Raw genomic sequence first — 22,683 nt, 5'->3', positions numbered from 1 at the left:
GGTCCCATTGATTTTCATTTTGTGCTAGGCACTAAACTCCCATAGTGATTTTGAAATTCCCACCTTACTGGATTGGGCCCTTTCTGTTTGCACATTGAACTTTTATCGGCTGTGTCTCACATATTGCAGATTGTAGCTGGTTGGACAGAAAAGCTTCTCAGAAACAGTAAATGTTGAGTGGCTGCAAATGGCAATTTCAGCTGAAAAGGAGTAACTAATCAGACAGCCAAGACGTCAGTTTTGTACCTCACTTGTTAATAATAAGACACAAAAACATATGTAAATAATGTCCATTGTTTTATTTAAACTCATGAATGCTTACAAATTCAAAGTGAAGGCTCAGACTCAGCCTGTAGCTCACTCTGAAATGCCTATTTGCAGCATGTACAGTGTGAGGTAAGTGAGATCACGCTCTTTTGAAACCCCTTGGATGCATCAGCACAAGGATTGCCGTTTGTACAGAGCTTCTGCCTTAACTCTGAATTTCCTGTTTTTTGGGGGGTTTAAAGTGCACGTTTGTGCTGTCGTTCTCTTTTTTGATTTTTTGTAGTAATAACAAATGCAATTAAATAGAGACAGAATGAGGGAGGGGGGTAGAACACTGACAAAGTGGATGTGAGGTCACACAAGATAAAGGCTGCAAATTAAGAATTGGTCAGAGTACATAATGTTTGACTCAGTGAATTATTAGATGCACAGTAGATTAACATGAAGGGGTTAAATTTCTGAACACTGACTAAGGGATAGCTACTCTGTTATTTGCTTAACAAAATTTTTTGTGTCTACATATTTCTAATCCAGTGTGTTTTAGATTAATTGCAAATAATTCTTTCAGCTGTTTCCTAGGTATCCTGTCACGCAAATGGATAAAGCAATATAGCTAGCTCAGTGGAAAAAACAATAAATTATACAATAAAATGTGTGCACTGTATTTTTTGTGTTAGGGCCTTATTCACGACTTGTGCTACTCCAGTTTTACACCAGTGTAACTCTGGAGTTAAAGTGGCATAACACTGTAGTAATTCAGTGATGAATTAGGCCCTTAGTATCTATCGTGTGCCTAGGTTTTTAAAATGGTTAAGACAAAAATATTCATTCAATAATTCATTTGAAGTTTATTAATTAGCAATAATGGTGACTTTGGTAATGTTAATATTTAAGCAAATATGTCCGCTGTATAACTTTATCATATGAATATTCAAAAACTGGAAATCCAGTATTTGCATAGGTGTAAAATTAACATGGTAAATCAATTTCCCCCATCAGAGAACATACTAAAATCTGGGGGGAAATAAGAAAAATAGTTTAATTTTTGGCTACGTAACAAAGTTCAGTTTAAGTGCTGTCAAGACATTTATAAAAATGGCTCTGCAAATCACAAATAGTACACATTTGTGTATAAACTATGTAAACATCAAAAATTGATCTTCCATACAATCATGGCATGTCACTTAATCTGAATTTTAACAAATTTTGTGAAGGGTGAAATGGAGATGAAACAACATAAAGATTTCCTGGAAGCACATAAATTTGTGCTGATGAAACAATCTGCCAATCACATGAGCGAGCAATTTTCTTTTTATTTCCAAGCATCAGCTCATCTCATTGTGTTGACTTGGAGAGATTTGTCTCCTCGTGTTATTGGATGTCCACTCCACGGTAGCAAACGGTGAAAGAGACTCTTATAACAAACTGAGGCATATTAATATGTATTTGAAGGGACACCAACATGATTTATTAAGATTAAAAATGGATGTATCCTAAAAGTATCCATATAGAGACCTCCAGACATGCCACAAACTTGCATTGGAGGGGCCTCATGTCGTGCCCATTGTGTATGTGAGTCTTCATGCTCATTCATTGCTTGGTCTTTACTGAAATTGCCATCAAGGGTGTAAGTTAGTGCTGTTCATGGAGGAAGGGGTTTTGTTGTTGTTGTTGAGACACCTCTCTACTGGGCACTAGACTGCAAACATCAAATTCATTTCACTTTGGCCATTTCACTTTTGGTCATCAGATGGTCACTACCCAGCTGACTGTATTTAACTGTTGATCTAATAGCCAGTGACTTGTAGCCACATAACACTTTGAGGGCTATTCGCTGATTACTAAGATATTCATGATTTAAAATGATGTGCTTCAGTTGGTCGATAAATATTTTCTTCCTGAAAGGTCCTTGAATACCAAGTGTACTTTTAAAACAGGATACAGTGCAGGCTATCCCATAATTTTGTTATAAACAAATTTATGTTTCTATTTCACACCTACAGCATAATTCAAAATACTATCATATGCAAGGAGTCTAAGGAAATACATGTTTATAAACTCCCCATTCAGTCCACAGAAGGGCTCTTTAGGTGTTTCCCTGATGGTACTCATATGAATCCTTCTTCAGTTAAATGAAAATTTTGTGGCGCTGACTTGGTGTCCTTTGGATTCATAGTCCCCATGTATTTTCAAAGGTCCCATTCTTTCTTCCTCCTCTGTCACAAAAATGTTCGGTTATAAACACTGAATAACAAAAAGGTTGTCTCCCCTCCCCCCCCCCCCCAAGTAGCAATATTCTAAGAATTATATATTTAAAAGAGTGGAGGGAGTGGGGTTGGGAAATCTGTTTATTCAACACTTTTTTTAAATTACAGTACTCTCCTATCTCATTCATGGTGCTAGAATTTTTTTGTATCATAGGGAGCATCATTAAATTAGCTCACTTTATTCATGCTCCTAATGGCACTGATGGCCTGGATTCTCATTTGCATTTAGGCCCTTTTACACAACTCTTGATGTGTAAAGAGGCCTTAAAGTAGGTGCATCTGGACTATATATCTGCTTTTAGGGCTCTTTACACTGTTAAGAGTGGTGAAAAGGGGCCTTGGTCTAAATGTTGCCCAGTGACGTAAATGGGGCAGCACTCATGAGTAAGGCAAGCAGTGACTGGCCTCATATGTGTTGCTGTAGTTCCTAGCAATGGATAAGCACATTCTCACTCATAGTAAAACTGCCCTTCTGTGACTCAAACCCCAGCCTTTTTAAAGGCTTGCACAAGGGATCTTCAATACCTTCCTTCTCATTCAGACTCTTGTTTCACCCTGCTCCCCCCGCCTCCCATCTTCTACAAGCCCTGTTTCACATTGAAGATCTTGATTTAAGGTCTAGTAATTGTGTTAGCCACTCTGCTGGGCCCCCTGTGAAGGTTCTTTCAAATCTCGTGTGGCCTGGCAAGTGCTGCCATTCTGGGGAATCTCTGACCAGTGAAATACCAGAGTATGGGAATATAAATGGATCAGGGCCCAGAAGAGTTCCCGCTGGATTGGCCAGACCTTAAAGAGGTTTCTCAAAAATAGGGATGAGTTTGTAAGAGACTGTTCTAATTTCCTTTGGCTGCCAATGTTTCCAAAGGACTGTTCTGGCAGCCTAGATTTGCCAGGGCACTGGGACCTTTCCCTTGCCCATGCCCACCGTCTGGCAGCCAGGAGGAGAAGTAATGGCTCTATGCCAAGCAGGGATTCCCCTTTCCTGGGATCTGCCAGGTTAAGGCTGCTTAGCTCTGATGAGGCATAAAACAGCTGCAGTGCAGCTAAGAATTGGGGCCTTAGATGGATAAATAACTGCCACTATCATATCTGTAATGGGACTGCCAGCAGATGACAGTAGGGCTATTTTGTTGTAGTTTTTTTGGATTCTTTTTTTATGAGAATACTGTAAAGATTTCAGGCCTGATCCTCAGTTGGAGTAAATTAACAACTGCTGAGGATCTGGCCCTACACTGATAAAATTAAATAAAAATATCAGTCCTTTTATCTGTGTGCAAATTAAGTGAGTTAATGTGATATGAAAAAATGTTTGTGTACATTGTAATCTTGCTCTAGGGTAGTAATCTACAAATTGATCTGAAAAGATTGTATGTGCTTTGGGGAAAATAGAAAATTGTGTTAAGCCACAGTTTCACTAATTATTGATTATAGGGAGCTGAGTTCTGGGTATCTCTGAGATTATAATAATAACTATGTGGAGTTATCTTTTAAAAGTGATATCACACAGGACTTTAAAGAGCAGATTAAAACTAAGGTTTTCTAATTGACTTCAGTTTACTGTAGTTATGAAAGTGTAACATTTTGAAGTAGAGCAAATAATTAACAAGTGAAGAAAAAATAATATAACTCCAAAGAAAAAGCAAAACAAGCAGCATCTTGTAGATGAGCACATCAGCTGAGGCAAGATCTACACAAGAAACCTTTGCAGGTAAAGCAGTTTTGATTAGGGGTGTGATTTTTTTTGCAACATTTCTGTACTGGCGAAAGCCCTAGTGCAGACTCAGTTATACCAGCTTGAAAGAGCTTTTGCTCGTATGGTTTATTTTACTCAGGGAACTGGTATAAGCACTTGTTTGCTGGTATAAGCCTCATCTATGCAAAGAGGGTTTGCAGGTATAGCTGTACTGATATAGTTACACTAGCAAACTGTTTCTAGTGTACACCTATCCTTCTTAAATTAAGTAATTGCATGTAGAGGTTGCACTGGCTCCAAAGGATGTCAATAGTAAAACTCCTTTTGATATCAATGGGAACAAATATTGGCCATTCCTGTTGTACAGTGATGTTTTTTGAAACCCCCAGAATCTTCATGAATGTCTTATCTAGAGGCTAGTGGTGACAGGACGTGTAAAGATTTACTGTCACTCGCAGCATTATTATTATTTATACCCAGAAAAGGATTGTTGCTAAACACTTCAGTTCTACCACCCGTACCCTAATTAGGCCAGATCCCAAACTGCGTAAGTCAGTGTAGCTGCAAAGTAACTATGCCAATTTACACAACTCAGGATCTGGCCCACTCAGTAGTACCTTATGCTGCAAGTAGTCCCATTAAAATGAATAAAACTGTTTGCAGAGTAAGGTATTAACTCAGTGGGTAGCTGAATGTGGCCTATAAATGTATAGTAGTAAAATACTGGGGAGGAAGTAACCCATAATTGTAAAAAAAATGAAAGCATACATACTGCGAATGTTTTTTAATGTACTGATAAAGCAGATGTGTATATTCAAGCCTTTTGCTATTTTATTTTTCATGCAAAGTGAAATTTGTTAAACATTCACAGTTTTGGAAAGCATATGTAAAGGTCTTGAGTTTTCTGTTCTTTTCATAGGTCTGTTTATTTAAGTAGCATGATCCTATCTATCATTGGAAGTATAGTAGAACAAAAGTATCTATCTAATTAAATCTTATCAGTCTATTCAGGAATTTATACTGTGTTCATCACCTTGGTATGTACAGGAGATTTTTGTAGAAGGAAAATGGGGCACCTGAGAGTAAATGAGTGTTAGATGATGAAAGATAAGGGTTAAAACTTTTATGATTACAGTACTAACATTTCTTCTCTGTCATCAACTCTCTGATATTTTAGCATTTCAGAAAGAAAGAAAGAAAGATAGATAGATTACACGATGTGGCACCTAGATATTTGATATTGTGTAGTAAATGTGGTGAGGGCTCTTTGATTTATTACCTAAAGATATTACTAACTGCAAAATCTTTAATCTTAGATCTTATAATAACAACTTTAATAATAAACCATAAACAACAACAATAATAATTAATAATAATAAGATAATGCTTTTCAATGCCTGTAAAAAATCTAGCAAATATTTTTGGTTAACACTAGGCAATACTACAACAAGTCTGGCATTGCAGGATCACAGGAACTGGCATTTTCACTAAAGTACCTGTACTTGTGAATCGAGGAATTCTTCAGTTTCTTAACTCTGTGAAAACCCTTTTCAAACAATATTTTTAAAGTGTTAGAATATTTGTGTCTTTTTGATTTTTTTGTGACAGATCCTAAATATCTTACAAGGAAATGTGAAAATGTTCATAGCACATAGCACTTACAAGAATACATAGCAAGCTACCATCCATGGAAAATTTAAAGGGAGAAAGTTTCCATGCAATCACTACTTGTGCAATATTATCAATGTTAGCTCACAGCTCAGGTCTCCTGCTGTTGAAGTCAATGTCGCAATCCCTGTAGACTGCATGGGAGCAGGAGCTGACCCTTGCTTTGTCCCATGATGATCTCCTTCGATTAAAAGAAAGGTTAAAGTTAGATCCGTTTCTTGTTTAACATAATTAAATATATGCGTTAATAATAAATCAACAGAATTTCATCCAATATAGTCAAGCCCCTTTCATTTTCATAGCAAGCTAGCAGAAGGTACTTGCTATTGATATTTCCCCCTCCTACTTTTTTTGAAACTACTACAAAAACAAGCAAACAAAAACCAACCCAACCAATAAACACTTCAGTGGTTTTATGAAAGTCCAAACTGAGGGCTAGCTTTTGCTCTTACATAAGTGTGCAGAACAGCTCTTGAAGCCAGTGAGAGCTGTAGGCCTGTATTTGAAGGCAGAATTTGGCCCATAGTTTGTTGTTTATATAAATTAGTGGCCAAGACAAATCTAAATGGTGTTAAAGAGGTTGGGGCAGGTGCTGAGCTGTTGTCAATTGATGCAGCTCCATGAAAGCGAATAGAGTTACACTGATTTATGCCCTCTGAGAACCTGGCCTCTTGTCATGTTTCCCACTGAAATCCCAGAAAAGTTCCTCGTGATTGCCTCACTGCAAAACAGGTTCATTAACATCCTGGTTCTCAACTCCTCACTGAATCAACCTAGGCAGCAAAGTGGATTGGAATAGGTTAGCTTTGTGCACGAGATGTTGCAAGGCTTCTTAGCCCAGTTTCCTGTGATGATACATACCTCCTTTTGTTTTCCTGGCCAGATCATTCTGGTTCAGAGAAGTAAATAGAACAACAGGAATAATCCAGTTCCACAGGTCCTAAATGAATGATGTATACTTAATTCAATCTTTATTATTCTACCTGTGCCAGTGAATATTCTCCTTGCTGCTGGGTAAGCCCAGATGTACACCATCTGCTTGTCTGATGATCTTTGACATGATTGAGAGGCCACCAAAAATACCTGGTGATCTCATACTTTGTAACTGACTGGTATAAAAGGAGAAGATGTTAATAATCAAACACCTTAAACTTTTGCTGGACACATTTTCAAAGTAAACTCCACCGAGCCTCTAAAACTGCATGCATCTAAGCTTTTGCATGTAGATTTGTCTTCAGCCAAATTTTTGCATACATCAATTTTTAAATCCAAAATATTGTAGAATCTGCTTTGGACGGTGCTTTTGTAAATCTGACCCTGTAATTCTACCTCCATATGCTTTGTAAGAGCTCTACTTCTGTGCCTGCCCAGTCTGCTATTGTAGCTGCCTACATCTTGAATTCCTGTCAACCATAGTCATGGGGTCTTATGGCCAAATAGGTTGTTATTTTCCTTAGAACTAACTTTCCCATTTTCGTACCTGAAAGAAAACTCACACCTTTTAGGAATGGGTAGAAATATCAGCCTATATACCTCATTGGGCAATTCAGAAAGAGCCTGACCCTGCATGGTGCTGAGTGCCTCCTGCCAAGTGCTGAAGTCAATAGAAACTGAAGTCACTCAGCACCTTATAGGATCAAGCTATAAACTGGAGCACTGACCTCCACTGGGCTAATACTGTGTACATAGTCTGACCCGGATCCACAGCTGCTGTAAAATGATGTAGTCTACTGAAATCAGTGGAGCTAAGCGGAGGGTTACATCTGCTGGGGCTCTGGTCCTCTGTGTCCAGTCAGTGGGTTGTGCTTTTTGTCTCCATTTTTCTAAATGTGCTTGAGCAGGTACTTTTGATTTTTGTCTTTTTTTAAATTTACAGCATTAGAATAGATTTTCAGTGCTACTCTCTTTCATAGCTTATAGATGTGGTTTATCAGTATGGCAAAAAAAAGTATGAAAAGGTTAGTTCAAGTGTAGGAAAGACAGGAGATCTGTACAAATTAGATATTTCTAAGGGTGAACTAATTGGTAGCATGGTTAAAATGGCATTCACAACACACAATATAGAGAAATGATCATATCTACTTTTAAAAGCCTGTAGATTCTTCCTTTGCCAGAAGGATTAGCTCCACCTTCTTACTCATTGGCTTTATGGTAGGGTGTTTTTTCATGGTAGAGAGTAATTTGGGCACAGTGCCGACAGGGTCCAGACTTGTATCCCTCACTGTATCACTACTACATCTGGAAAAATCTGGACCTGAAAATGTTGCCACATACATGGCAACAGCCAGAATAACAATACAGGCAACATATATACCTTATAAACCATCTGGTAAAAAAATACGGAGTCAAGGTCTACCGAAATATTTTCAGTTTTATTTATTCAACCCAAACCTTATAAATCAATTGTATTTTTTTCCTTAATAGAATTACTGACTAAGCATAAAAAGAAAAGGAGGACTTGTGGCACTTTAGAGACTAACAAATTTATTTGAGCAAAAGCTTTCGTGAGCTACAGCTCACTTCATCGGATGCATGTATCTGATGAAGTGAGCTGTAGCTCACGAAAGCTGATGCTCCAATAAATTTGTTAGTCTCTAAGGTGCCACAAGTCCTCCTTTTCTTTTTGCGGATACACACTAACACGGCTGCTACTCTGACACCTGACTAAGCTTAGTAGAGAGAATTAAAAAAAAAAACTAACCTTCCGTGAAGAACCCCGAGAGGTGGTCTACACTTAATGGTCAGAAATCTCGGTACATTTTACAAAGGCTACAGTGATATGGTCCCTTTGATTTTGCAGGAAAATTAGCATTTTTTTGATCCCCTGATCTGTTTGTCCATATGCTGGTATACAACCATGAAAAATCCTCCATCTTGCTTGCAACACACATCTCAACCAGTCTGTAATTACATTAATCTTTTCCTTCAATCATCTCTTGTCCTGGTTCAGCATGTTCAGATTTTTCACTGAACTTTTGTGTCAATATCAAAATCTTGAACCAAAAGCAGCACATCTGTGGGTTCTTAAATGTGGTGTTCTAATGCCAGCTTGAGTGTCAAGAATTAGAGAACTATCAGGAAACAGTCATGATTGAATTCAAATTTTCCAGTGTATTTATGGTCTGTTTGGTCAACCTACTGAGTGACATTTAATTACAGGACTTCTTTACAGCACTCCAGGTAGTCTACCTAACAAAGCACAATGAAGGTAGGAAATCCCAACAATACTTTGTAGGAGTTGGAAAATGACAGAACTGCTTTCAAGTTTCCAGCTGTGAGAGTCTAATCATAATAACAGAGTTTCAGAAGCACTTGTCCTCTCATTTGCCATGAATGATATGTGTGCTAACGCAGGGAGCTTTAAAATAATTTGACTCCTTGTTCACTCTCACTTTTGTAACCAGATTCTTGAATATTCCGGTGAATACAGAAGCCAAAGCAGATAGAAATAAAAAAGCATTATTCAAAAAAGCTGATTGGTAGCTTTTCTAGCCCAAGTTTACTATAATGTATAGGCTATCAGTCAGTACAGGTGAATGCTTGGAATACTTAGGACACATACATATTGTGTGTCACACCTTTTTGTGTACACTAACTGACAGTTTACATATACTGCGTTGAATTAGACTGTTATACAAAATTATGCAATCCTCCCTGGGAGCAATGCTCTTATACATTTGACCAAAGTTGCAACACTAATCAGGACTTGTGTACCTTTGACTACTTACTTTTTAATATTTTTAAATACGTGTATTTTACAGCAAAGCCTTTTGCAGTTGATTTGCTCATATAATATGAATAGCTGTATATTTTCCTACCTGTACATATTAAGTGGTTACTACCTATTTTATTACAATACATTTAAACTCAATAGCAATGGAGACTTTACTAGATGCTTAACTAATTTATTGTGGCAATGTGGTATTTAGACCACGGATTGTCTGCCAGTACAGTTAAAAGAAATTAGAGACACCATCATTGCTAAATCACTTTACCATTCAAAGAAGAACTGTAAACATATGCATTCATTTAATTATAATAGTGCCAATTATAAGAGAAATTGTAATGCTGAGAGCAGTGGCTTTTATGTAATCATAATAATGGCATGTATTTATCTTGGTTTGGCAAGTTAGGCCTTTCTTTAATAGTTGGCTTTGCCTGAATAGAATGTGGTTTGCTGAAACCAACAATAACCCCCACACCCTTCCATTTGTTATTACGCAAATACTGAACAATAATCATATGGTATAAATGATTAATGTATGCATAGATTAGCAAGTATCTTTGAGGTTTAAAAAGTGTATTTACTTTCATTCTTCTGTTCGACTAAGCATATGGAACAATTAAATGTTCAAGTAGAAATTTCTTCTTTTTTTTCTTCTTTCTTCAGTAAAACTGAGAAATAAGCTCAGGGCCCGATTCTGTTTTCATTGAAGTCCACGGGAAATTTACCATCAACTTCATAGAAGCAGGCCCATTGTTTTTAAAACACTTTTTCTGTAGTTGTTTTGCCTATTAAAACATGATTTCATATCCTGATTTCAAAATATTCTCCATATAAATACCATAAACTCATACTGGGTGTTTTGCACTGAATGCTGCAGACACTAAGTATAGGTCTCATTTGTAAGTGTAAAAAGAAAATTCTAATTATACTTACAAAGCTAAAATAATCTAATTAAAATATTGATTGAAATGCCTTTATTTAGTATAACCATTTATATTTGTCAAAATGTGTATGGGATTTATACGAATTCAAAAGACAAGTGGAAAAAAAAGTTAGGCTTGTGTTTTTTTCAGTGAATAACAGTTATCGGCGCTTGATTTCTGTAGATCCCTGTCGGCCCTTATTATATATAAAGCAAATGAAATCCTTCCTTTCTGAGACTCATTTAAAAGCGTCAACTATCACAGAGCTGATTTACAAGAAGGTTACATGGAGCAAAATGATGATATTTTATGGTATATTGACACAGACAGCAACAAAATATTGACCTGGGGCCCCAGTAAATGTTACGAGTTTATAAAAGACTTGAAAGAGTTAAAAAATGCATTACTTGAAACTTGATATAAAAATTGTAGCCAAAGTAAGCAATGTGCTGGAGCACTTGATTATTCTTTTATCAATAAATAAGAGTGGCATACAGTTAATTTCAGCACTGTAATTGAGCAATGCATTCTGGGAAGCTGAAAAGCACTGTAAGATGAGGAAATGTTTTACAGACTAATCATGAGAAGAAAGGAGCCTTTCATAGCCCGTATGATGCTGTTGTCAGAGCTAAAGGCAGATAATGATTCAGTAATAATGGCACATTGTGGATATTTAAGCTGAAAAGATTGGGACAAAATGAGCAGACATTGTTGGTTTGCTAACCTGAACAGTTTGTCTTTGGGCTCCAAAACCCATCTAAACTAAACATTTTATACTAAAAAGTTTTAAAATTCACAAACAAAGATATTTCTGGGACACTTGTATCAAAAATCAGTTCCGTTTTGTTTGTTCCAGTTACCTTTTTTCAGCTGTAATTGATAGTCATGATTTTTTTTTTATTACTCTATGAGCTGACAAAGTATAATGTGCTTCATACTGCGTAAATCTTCTTTCATTTAGGTGCCAGAAGAAATCATCTCAAAAGAAAATCGGTTTTAGTAATGATCTAAAATATTAAATATAAAATTGAGAGTGTCATATTGCAAATAAGTGGACTAATTTGCATTTTGGCTCCAGGGCATCGATAGTGCTATAAAGAGTCATGCAGTTGAATTTATGTACATTGTCTTTTTTCTTCATTAGTACATTTTGGATCTGTTAGTTGTCTTTCTTTAAACATCTGTTAAATGCAGCTTTATAAAGCCATGCTTTCCCATATGTTTGGGAATGTTACCAAAAGCCTGGAGCCTTGGCCTCCTGAACACTGCTTCATTTCAGAGGAAAAGGTAGATGAGCTCCGAGGGCCAGATCCTGCTTTTAACAGTCAATGGTCAAACTTCCATTGATTTCAGTACGTGCTGGAGCAGCCCCTAAAACATTTAAGGCCCAACCCTGGTAGGAATTGAGAACTTGCAACTTCCACTGCCTTTAGGTAATGGTTTTAAATAAATGTGTTTAAAGGCTTTTTTCATTTGGTCTTTAGGAAAAAGTCCAATTTTAGCAAACAACGCTGTAATGTGAGAACATTTGGCCAAATCCTACTTTCCAAATTACTCCCATGAATAATGCCAGTGAATGCAATATTACCGCTTGTGTGAGTAAGAGATGGAGGAACTGGCCCTTTATTTTGTGCATATGAAGTGTTTACACACACAACTATACATTAATTTATTATCATCTCTGTGATGACGTAAATAATTCCAGGACTGGTATTTCCTTTGTAAATACACTTTTCATGTGCCGTTTTACACAAGGGATAAAATGAAACATACTTCTAATGGCTATACAAATGTGTGTTTTTTCCCTTGAGAAAAATATTTATAATAAATAACTTCAAAATTTAAATAAAAATATATCTTTAAAAAAGTTTTTGTTCTGAGCATTCCATAAAAAATTATGTTGTGTGTTTACAGTAAGAATCATTTGGATCCATATGTTTTAAATCTGTGTATTTACTAAACTAGATTTTGTTTATTTTAGAACATTTTAAAAATATATTTTTTATTATTAATTTTTTTACGAAGTTCTATATATATTAAAGGATTTTAAAAACACGGGGCTACGTCCTCAGCTGGTATAAATTGGTTTTAACTCTTCTGGCTCACAGTACATGGAGAAGCTGAACACTAGGAGTGTTGTAAAAAAAGGATGAAGTGCAATTCACCATGGTCTCCAAGGCCCCAATCCTGCAAACATGGACATGCTTAACTTTACTACCTTGAGTAGGGCTGGTCATGGTAGTAAAGCTAAGCATGTGTGCAGCATTGGGACCCAAGCCGGGAGCTTGTAGAGTCCAAAGGGAAAAGAAGACAGAGGGTGATGGTTAGCAGCAAAAATGTTCCACAGTCCAAGGCATACACTTGCAACTCTAGTGAACTGTGAAGTTTGTTATCCACACTACATTCTAATGGAAACAGCTACTCTAACACAATTCAAAAATGAACATTGATACAACTATATGACTGATCTGCCAACAACATTAAATATACACAGATCGAGCTGCTGTTAGAAGCTGAGTGGCTTCTTCCAGGGGCTGGGTGCCGTCAGCTTCCTTTGAGTTCACTGGGAGTTCGGGGTGATCAGGCTCCATATTTTTAGCCACAGAAGGAGTACATTAATTGAGAGACTATTTTCAAGACATTTGCACAGTTACTAACAAGAATGGCTCATTTGAACCTTCACTGCTTGGGTCCTCTTAGTGACTGCCAGTCTTTTTTCTAGGAAATTTTCCCTGTATTGTCTCAGAATATATTGGATGTCAGTTATCTGACTCTCAGTTTGGTAGGGTATAACATGGCTATATCAATTTTCTTTAGAAAAAATCCTAAACTCTGTGCAGTGCTATGGTTTTGGTTTGCTCTGTCTCATGCAAACTTTTTCTTTCATTTTGATTCATGTGGCTTGTACACCTTGAATTTCACATTGAGTTTTCAGTTTAAACAAATCCCCAAACAAAAACAGAAGTCAGGTTAAATCACTGAGTTTCACCAGACCACTAGTGTTTACATCTAGGGACAGGTAATTTTATTCCCTTCTTAGAGAATCAAGAGAAAATTTTGATTTTTTCCTTGTGAAGCTCAGCAGTCTTTCTCTCTCTCTCTCTCTCTCTCTCTCTCTCTCTCGCTCTCACATGGGTTCGAGGTGCAAAATTCAGATGTCGATCCAGATTTCAAAAAACTCAAAACTCAGTGCTGTTAGGAGGAGTTTAATTTGACCCACTCTAAAGATAGACAGCTGGATCCTTAGCTGATGTAAATTGGTGTAGCTCCATTGGCATAGCTCCATTGACTTCAGAGAGGATCTGGTTCAGGGGTTGTTTGCAAATTCCAATCAGATCTGAATTCAGGTTTTTAATATTCTCAAAGGTTGGGTGTGATTTGATTTGGGGTTTGGTTTGGGCCCATATCTATTTTCTATTAGCTGAAAGCACATCAGAATACCGCCAGGTTCATCCACACCACTGTTCCTTTTTTACTTGTATGATAAAGATACATAAAGAGAAATGGATTTGTCCTCCATATTAATATTGAGGACTCTTGCCAAGGCTTTATTTCAAAATACAGTGGTATATGCACCTTGCTTCTCAGCAGAGAAATCCAAGACACAGAAGTTTGGCCTTTGCTTGATTCTCCATAATCTGCAATCCACTCTACCAAGGTAAAGTTCTTAATTCTCCATCTGTCAAAGGACTTGTCTAATAGTGCATCTTACAAACAGTAATCCCTGATCTGCTTGTCCCACCTCCTTCCTTGATCCATCTAGGCCCTCCTGGTTTGCTGAGAATACTTCAGATGTTGCCCTTGCAAGAGGACAGAGTTGTCTGGAGCTTATCCAACTTGGCATGGGTATGTTCTAATAAAACTCTAAGTGATTCTCCTTACCAATGAGGAAGGAGATGAGGAAGATGAAGGAAAGGATGGCACCAAGGTCATCTCATTCTGTCCCGCAGCATGCAATTTTTGGGAAAGTCACTTTTCTCCCCCTAATTCTTACTCTTGACTGCTGATGATCATAATAATAATACTTGGCATTTATATAGCACTTTCTTCATCTTCCAGGTTCTTTTACAAACACTAAGTAATGAATTAATCTTCACAACATACATGTGTAACAGGCAAATATTGCCATGTCACAATTAGGGAAACTGAGGCAGAGAGGTTATATCAATATACATTATCGATATTATGGTAGCTCCTAGGGCCCTGACTGAGATGAGGGCTGCTTTGTGCCTTGGCACTGTAAAAATACACAGTAAGAGACATTTCCTGCCCTGAAGATTTTATAATCTAAATAGACAAGGCAGTCAAAGAATAGGAGACAGGAAGTATTATTAGCCCCATTTTACAGAGCTAAGGCACACCGCGATTAAGTGATTTACCCAAGGGCACACACAAAGTCTGTGTCAAATTGTGGATTTAAAACCCAAATCTCCCGAGTCCTATTCCAATGCTTTAGCTATAAAATCATCCATTCTCTCACAGATTAATAGCATAAGGCTCAGATCACTAGATCATGCTAACACTATTAGACCACACATATGCCTTTCAAAGGCTTCTTAATAAGACATCCTGTTGAATGAAAACATTAAAATATCATTTTAGATACTACAGTGATGGACGCTATAGAAAAATGTACCACAGAGAGATTAGATTAGGGTAAGATGTTCCAAGATGGCAAGGACCTCCTTAAAAAAAAAAAAATCCAATCAACCAGATGTAACTGAGTTAAGCTTGCTCCCTTTTTGAACAATATTTTAATTCTGAGCAACCGCGGTTAAAGTCCATCAAAGTAAAATTAATTTTGTGATTTAGATTACCGTAAATCACTGTTCAGATATTCCAGTGTCCTATTTTTGACACAAAAAGCATTTTTAATGGAAAAAGGGCAAGCAAGCTATAGTCAGAATTCATGTTTTTTTTGTAACTGAGGAGGGTGTTTCTTCATGTCCAACTTGGCTTTTACTATTTGAGACCCAAGTTCAGCAAAGTACTTGAGCATATACCTAACTTTAAATATATGTGTATGTCCCATTGACTTCAGTTTGACTGGAATTTACCTTTGCCATGGACTTTTGCTCATGGACCTGTGAGATGTAAGCACATGCTTAGAATTAAGCATGTACTTTAGTGCTTTTCCCAAAGCTGTTGTGAATGTTTAATGGAGTATTTACACCACGAATTGTATAGGCACCTGTGCTTCAACACCCATGATTAAACAGATGTTTGTGTTGTAATGCATACCAGGTGCTTTTGTGTTAATGGATCACTCAAGTGAAGTTTTTGAACGCTCATTTTCAATAGAACTTCTTTTTTAAATTGTAAGTGAAGGGAATATTCAAAAATAAAATTATATTCAATAAAGACAAGTGCCTGCTTAAAGCTACACTAACTAGGAACAGGTTTCAGAGCAGCAGCCGTGTTAGTCTGTATCCGTAAAAAGAAAAGGAGGACTTTTGGCACCTTAGAGACTAACAAATGTATTAGAGCATAAGCTTTCGTGAGCTACAGCTCACTTCATTGGATGCATACAGTGGAAATCTCCCCACTATATTTTCCACTGTATGCATCCGATGAAGTGAGCTATAGCTCACGAAAGCTTATGCTCTAATAAATTTGTTCGTCTCTAAGGTGCCACAAGTCCTCCTTTTCTTTTTACTAACTAGGAAAACTGGAATGAAAGCTGGACATCTGCCCTTAGCTCATAGGTGATGGTAGTGGCAGAAGACACTTGTTAATGTGCACCTCAAATGCCTGGATCCTTTATGTAAATAGGAACTGTGCTGTGGTAACTTCTTGCATATTGTGATGTGTGTTTCTCCCTTGAAGTGATTTTAGTTTCGTATGTGAATAAAAGCTAGCATGTTTGATACTTTCAGGAGTTTAAAAAGTAAGGACAGATCAACTCAAGAAGGAAAAAGCCATGGGAGGAAACCTTTATTTAAAAGTAAATTTTAAAAAAGAGAAATGGTTTATTTTAACATTTCTTTCTTTAAAATAAAAAAAGGTGAAGTTGGTTGAATTTGGGGAAAAATTGCATTTAACACTTGGATGCACTTTGCTCTAAAATGAATGCTTGCTCAAGAGTTTATGAAGGCTTCATGGGAAGAGCAAAGCAATCTAAGCCATATGTATTGGGCAGACTGCCAGTTGTTTGCCAATATGCCCAGGCCACCTGGATATATATGCAGCCAACTATGCCATTCTGACTAGCCAGCTTTAACCTTCAGACTGCTGCTTTTTCAGCTCTTATGAAACTCTAAAAATCTCCAAAGTGTATTCCGTTTCTCCCATGCCAGTAGTTTATGTGCATCCAGACAGGCTGTACAGGTACACTGACCAGACAGCTCACAGCACCCATTTTGAACGAGCTCTTCTTTTGTCTAGAGAGCAGTTTAATAGTGTTGAACCAGGGCCATAAGATGAGTCTGGAGATAGCAGACTGAAACCTTTACCCATCTGCCATAGACAGACACTTAGACTGACAAGCCACAGTTTTACTCCCAAGTCTGGGGAAACACTGTTTTATAAGTATAGTTTATCAAGATTTTGTTTAACATAGTTTGCCACGGTAACTTTCTTAACTGAATATTTTCACGAAATTTAAAAGAACTGAAGCATTTATTGTAACTCGGGCATTAATAGCATGTGGTTGCATTATATGAGGTAATTTATTGAAATGTTTATTCATTAAATTTCACTTGCAACCAAAAGTACCTCAATAGTCTATTAACCTTTAGTTAAATTCTGTGTCATGGACAAAGCCTGAAACTAGTACAGTATTTGTGGCAGCATTGTAACATCTAGGTGATTTCAGATACAGTGAAGTTATTCTAAATATTGAAACTAATGGAGAAAAAAGATTATGTTCAACTCGGTAAACACAGCAGGGGAAGTTTTAGTGTAAGGAACAGCAAAATTTTAAATATGGCCTATCTGAGGTGATAGTCATGCACCACAGATTAATTGTCCTTTACCTGAATAAAAAGCAGCTCTGGCAGTTTAGCATGGAGACTTTCCTTCTCTGTATAGCTTTTAATTAATGCATTTCTAATTGTTGTTATATTTTGAGGGTTGGGGGTGCAATCAAGCCTATGTGTTACATATCTGTTTCAGTTTAGAGAGATACATGCAAATATTTTATTTGTGGAAGTAAATGAGAGCAGGGTAGACATCTAGCTACCTGATTGCACCACAGATCATCTGCCAGTGGAAAAACAGAACTGATGTTTATTTGCATAAAACTGTAGGTTCAAAAAGGAGCCAAAGTTAAGGCCCTTTTAAAAATAAGGCCTTTAATGAAGCTGGACTGAGTCTGTAGCTAAACTCAAACCAGGCAACTGTACATGTATAAGGGTTTCAGGATGAAAGTTTGTCACTGTTCTACTGCACATTGCTGTCATTGCGACAAGAAGCTATTCTAGTCCCCTCTAACACTTGTACCCTTGCTTTGTTCCCAACATCCAGCTGATGAAAACTGGCTGAGATCACATGTGGAGCCCATCTGCTCTGCTGCGTAATCCACCAAGGCTTGCTGTTGAGCTGAGTGACCCACTCTTCCTCCCTAAAGGGGTTGAGACACATTGCTTTTGGCGCGAGGGGGTGGCATTGTAATTTTTGGTGAAAATTCATACTAAAACCTTGGCGGCTGACACAATTTTGGGACTCTGATTTGTCTTCTCCTTGTAAGATACATATTGCAGATTTGTCGTTTATTAGTAGAGAAAGACATGGTTGCAAATGCACAAAGACAGACATACAGTGATAGGGAAAGGGTCCCATTGAGTTTTACTGTCTGTCAGGTGAGATGCAGCTGAAGCCAACCCCATCTTTGCTATCCTGGCCTGGTGTGGCTGTCAGCGTAGATAGCTGTGGCTAGGACGGAGGAAGAAGTGCAGAAATGGAGACAGGTGGTGAAACCGAAGGTTTAAAAGGGGTGATATCATATAGGTATTTAAGGTACACTTACAATTCACAAGTTTTGCCTTTAAATGTTCATTGATCCCTTCTGTGCCTAATGTGCTAATATATATTTGCTTACATCCCCCCTCCCCCCGCCCAAAGTTCTAGTATGCTGGTCACAAGTACAAACAAAGGGAACGGATTTCCTTTGTCTAATGACAGTTACAGTCACAAAGTGACCTCAGACTCCCCTGTAAGGATAATATGCATTCCTATTTCCAGTCTTTGTCAGGGGAACTATGGGTGTGAATACAAAGCAAAGAAACAGGGCTCAGGCTCCGGGGCTGTTTCATTGCTGTGTAAACTTCTTGGCTCAGGGTGGAGCCCAGACTCTGGGACCCTCCCACCTTGCAGGTGGAATCCGGTCCACTCACCTCTCAACATCCAGCAGGTTCTGGGCAGCTCCTCAGCAATTTCTGTTCCAATCTATGTAGCTCTTGCTCCTCCGCCTTCCCCATATGGGGTCTCCTGGTGAGAGCATAGGTGTAAGTCTGGATCCAGTGCCCCTTCACTCCACTTTGTAAAGACTTTAAAGAGACACTGTCAGATTGAAATAACAGCCCTGAAAGTTCTGTACCTACAAGTGACCTCTAAGACAAGAACAGAAGAAGGCTGAAGAACATTTTCCCTGGGTTTGCAAATTGTTTATTTTGTGTACTTGTGCATCAGTGAGTTTCACGGTGGTGTTGATGGTGTACACCCTGGCATAGGCTCGGCAAGGATTTTTACCAGTTACAGCTACAGTTCATAGGTGTGTGCACAAAAAGAGAGGGACTGGGGAGTAGAGTTGGGACCACCAAACAGGTTTGGTGGTGGTGTGCTTCAGACCCTTACTAATATAAACTGGGGAGCAGAGAAACTCTGATTTTGTTTTAAAAAAAAGTCAGAACATACTACTGATCAGAAAAAATTGATTTAACTATTCAGTTATTAACAATTAAAAAGCTCAAGTTGACATTGTCACTTTAAGAGGCCAAATTGAGGCAGCCCTGAAAATTTAGCCCATACAGGGAAGAAAGCAAAAGTTGCCTCTGAAAGGCAAAACAGACAAAGATGTGCTCAGAGCCTGCTTGTACTAGCATGTGAAGAACACACTGTAAGCTGTAAAGAGGGAGGAACCTAAATGTATGGGCCTTTTCAGAAAACATTTCTGATCCTAGGTGAAAATCACATAGTAAAGAGGAATGAATTCTGCACTATTGAACTCAAGGGGGCCAGGATTTCAACCCAGAAGTTTTGACACTAGATTTTAGACATCCCATTTAATAACTGACTCACTTCAGATTAACGCAATAGGAATTCCCCTCATGAATAGTGTTACCCTTTTCTTTTTTTGATTCTAAATCTAGTAACGTTTCTTTTGTCAAATTGGTAAATTCCTCCCTTCAGTTATTTTTCCAGTATTTTACAGCATACAATGGTAGATCAGTGGGAAGTGAACTGCCTTCAGACATGACTGTTTCAATCCAGGCAACTGTGCACTGAGGATGTGTCCTGTTGTGTTGAATTTCACCCCACCACCACACATCATTAGAGCATTGTGACATGAACTGATGTGGAACAGTTAATCATATCTGATTGATGCACTACATCACAATGGTTCAAAACTTCAACTCTTCCCTTGTGTATGGGAAGAGGTTATGTTTCCCTTCCCTTCTACCAAATGCTAACATATATACTAGCCAGGACAGATAACAGAAGAGTCGATTAAGGGGAGTAGTCTTGATAAGCAGGTGTGAAATTCAGATTGTTACTTCAGGGGAACTCTGAAAGGAGGCTGGTTAGTTGAGCGCAAAACACATGATACAATCTGTCTTTGCATAAAGCAGACAATGGACCTGATTCTGACTTTGTTTATGCTGGAGTAATTCAGGAGTAGATCCACTGGCTGGTGTGATACCAATGTCACTGAGCATAGACTGAGTAGCTCCTATGATATTTTTAACCGGAGGTTTTGTGCTCTGCTTGAATGAGTGAACATTACTGCAGCACCTCTGCTGTGGTTATGAATATATTGGGCGCTGAGGTTTAAGAAATGACAAAATCCCAAATCACCTGGATTATGCATTACTTGGGCTCCGATGCATTACTTGGGCTCCGATCCAGAACTGATCTCTATATGATCTTAGGGGTATGCCCATGTCGATCTCAATCCAGGATTGAGGCCCTGATCAGCTCCGAGCTGATGTAAATTAGCGTGGCTCCACTGAGTAGAGCTAGGCTGGTTTATGTCAGCTGAGAGTCTGGCTCTAGAAGAGGGTGTGTGGTGTTTATGTCCAAAATAGGAGTCAGTGTTATAACTATAATCGTTATGATGCCATCCTAAGATAAGAGCAGGGATGTTTTTAAAAATACTAATATAGGATTAGTCTCATACAATTATTATTTAATGACAGCTCCTTTACAAGTTTGAATGTGTTGCCTTGAGACTTGGTCTTCGGTATGGCTCTTTCTGACTTTTATAAATCTGTTAATTTAAATAATATTCCAAGATAAATGAAGGAATTAAAAATGAAAATTATGGAAAAGAAAAAATAAAGCAAGACAGCTAGTGCAAACAGAAATTAATATTAATTTAACGCAGAATGTGAAAATGTATCAAAAGTGCTAATCAAATAGTTTAATGTAAAACAAAAACTAAAAATTGTATTTTTAGGAAGGCAATATTTTCTGTATTAGCTTTCAGTCACTTTCACATAGGACTATATCAGTGCCAATTAAAATTCTATGACCATCAGTATAACGACCCAATCAAAGTTATTTCTAACCTATATAACAACCTAAGTATAATTAACAAACTGTATAATTTCTAGAGCTGCCCAAATAATTAAAAATATTTGACAAATAATTGATTCATGATTGAAAAAACGAATAAAATTATTTGAAGAACTCCATAGAGCTAGTTGAATAATTAAAAATGTATTTGTGAATAATTGCTTAATTAATTGATGGAAAAATATATTGAATACATTATTAGAACATTAAGTCGAATATGATTTGACTCGTACTAGTAGGCTTCAGTACTACAGAGTGCTGAGTACCTTCTGGTGACGATGGGACTGGAGGGTGCTCAGCAGAATGCACTCTCAGGCTTTTAAATATTAGGGCCTTGTTTCAGTAAAGCACATAAACTGGAGCTTAAGTGCTTTGCTGAATCAGGGCCTGTGCCCACTCCTGCAAACACTTACATATGGTTAGCTGGGACCACTACTGTGCATAGAAGTACTTATGTCTGTATGTGTTTGCAGGATCAAAGCCCCGTTTGGTATGAAATTAATCTTTCCAAGCTGTTATTACTAACATAGACATTGTTATACATAAAAGATTTCTTAATATATATATATATCCAAATTTCAACCCCCACATTCAGTGTATTCACGATTTGAACTATTTAAACTGTTCTAATCTTTCCATATTAGGTATTTGCTCAGTAGCCTTAGTTTACAACCAACTATACATATAGATGTATTTCGTAAAATACCTCTCACCCTTATCTTCAGTAATGTGTTTTTTCTGGGTAAAATATACTCCATCTTCAAGGCTCTGTGTGCCTGATCCAAAGCCTATTGAAGTCAATTGGAGAAATCCAGCCCCCCACTCTGTGGCCATTAGGTGACTGTCACCCTTAAGCACAGTTCCTGTACAGGCTTTAGGTGATGTGTGGCGCACTTTGCTTTTGCCTTCGCAAGCCACAGAATAATTATGCCCACAGTGTTGAAGGACAATATCAATCTCATGTGATATTTAAGTATTTTCTAGCTTCAAGTCACTTTACACACGTGGCTGCTTTTAGTTATGTCTTTATACAATGATTAGTGAAGTTACTCGGGAAAACAATGAATTTCTTGATAATATTCTGAGTTTTCAAGTTCTCATTAGTCTTAACAAAACCTGATAACTGACATGCTGGAAGTGCTAATCATAAACTATAATTTTTTTACAGTAAGAGACACCCTTTCTAAGCAATGGTTAGTTCTTTCAGAGGAATATTGGTCAGTCTTTGAGATAAGAACATACAGCTGTCTGTTGGATTAGTTATCAGTGGCACCAGTATGTTGTTCAAACATGCAAGCCCCAGCTCTGGTTATGGTTCATGATTGGAGTATATCATTTCTAGAAATAAGAAGCTTCAGTTTAAAGTGGTATTATAATGGTATTTTTAACACCACAGACTTCTAT

The 22,683-nt window shown here is 37.6% G+C and overlaps 1 protein-coding gene and 1 long non-coding RNA gene across 10 annotated transcripts in view; one reads left to right on the top strand and one right to left on the bottom strand.

Moving 5' to 3' along the window:
- The window catches only part of NFIA (nuclear factor I A), a 464,599-nt gene that overhangs the window by 255,259 nt on the left and 186,657 nt on the right, over positions 1-22,683 (top strand). The window lies entirely within an intron of this gene.
- Positions 246-22,453, bottom strand: LOC140916221 (uncharacterized). Of its 3 annotated transcripts, XR_012160466.2 has the most exons (4): positions 21,993-22,453; positions 18,879-18,972; positions 5,984-6,835; positions 246-2,483 (listed from the first exon to the last, which is right to left on the bottom strand). It is a non-coding gene; the product is annotated as an uncharacterized LOC140916221 (long non-coding RNA). The 3 variants fall into 3 exon arrangements; XR_012160465.2 differs by having other exon boundaries at positions 246-6,835; XR_012160467.2 differs by having other exon boundaries at positions 246-6,076.

The sequence above is a fragment of the Lepidochelys kempii genome, chromosome 8, assembly GCF_965140285.1.
Source record: "Lepidochelys kempii isolate rLepKem1 chromosome 8, rLepKem1.hap1, whole genome shotgun sequence".
Classification (NCBI taxonomy): domain Eukaryota; kingdom Metazoa; phylum Chordata; order Testudines; family Cheloniidae; genus Lepidochelys; species Lepidochelys kempii.
This window is presented reverse-complemented; position numbering and strand designations above follow the sequence as displayed.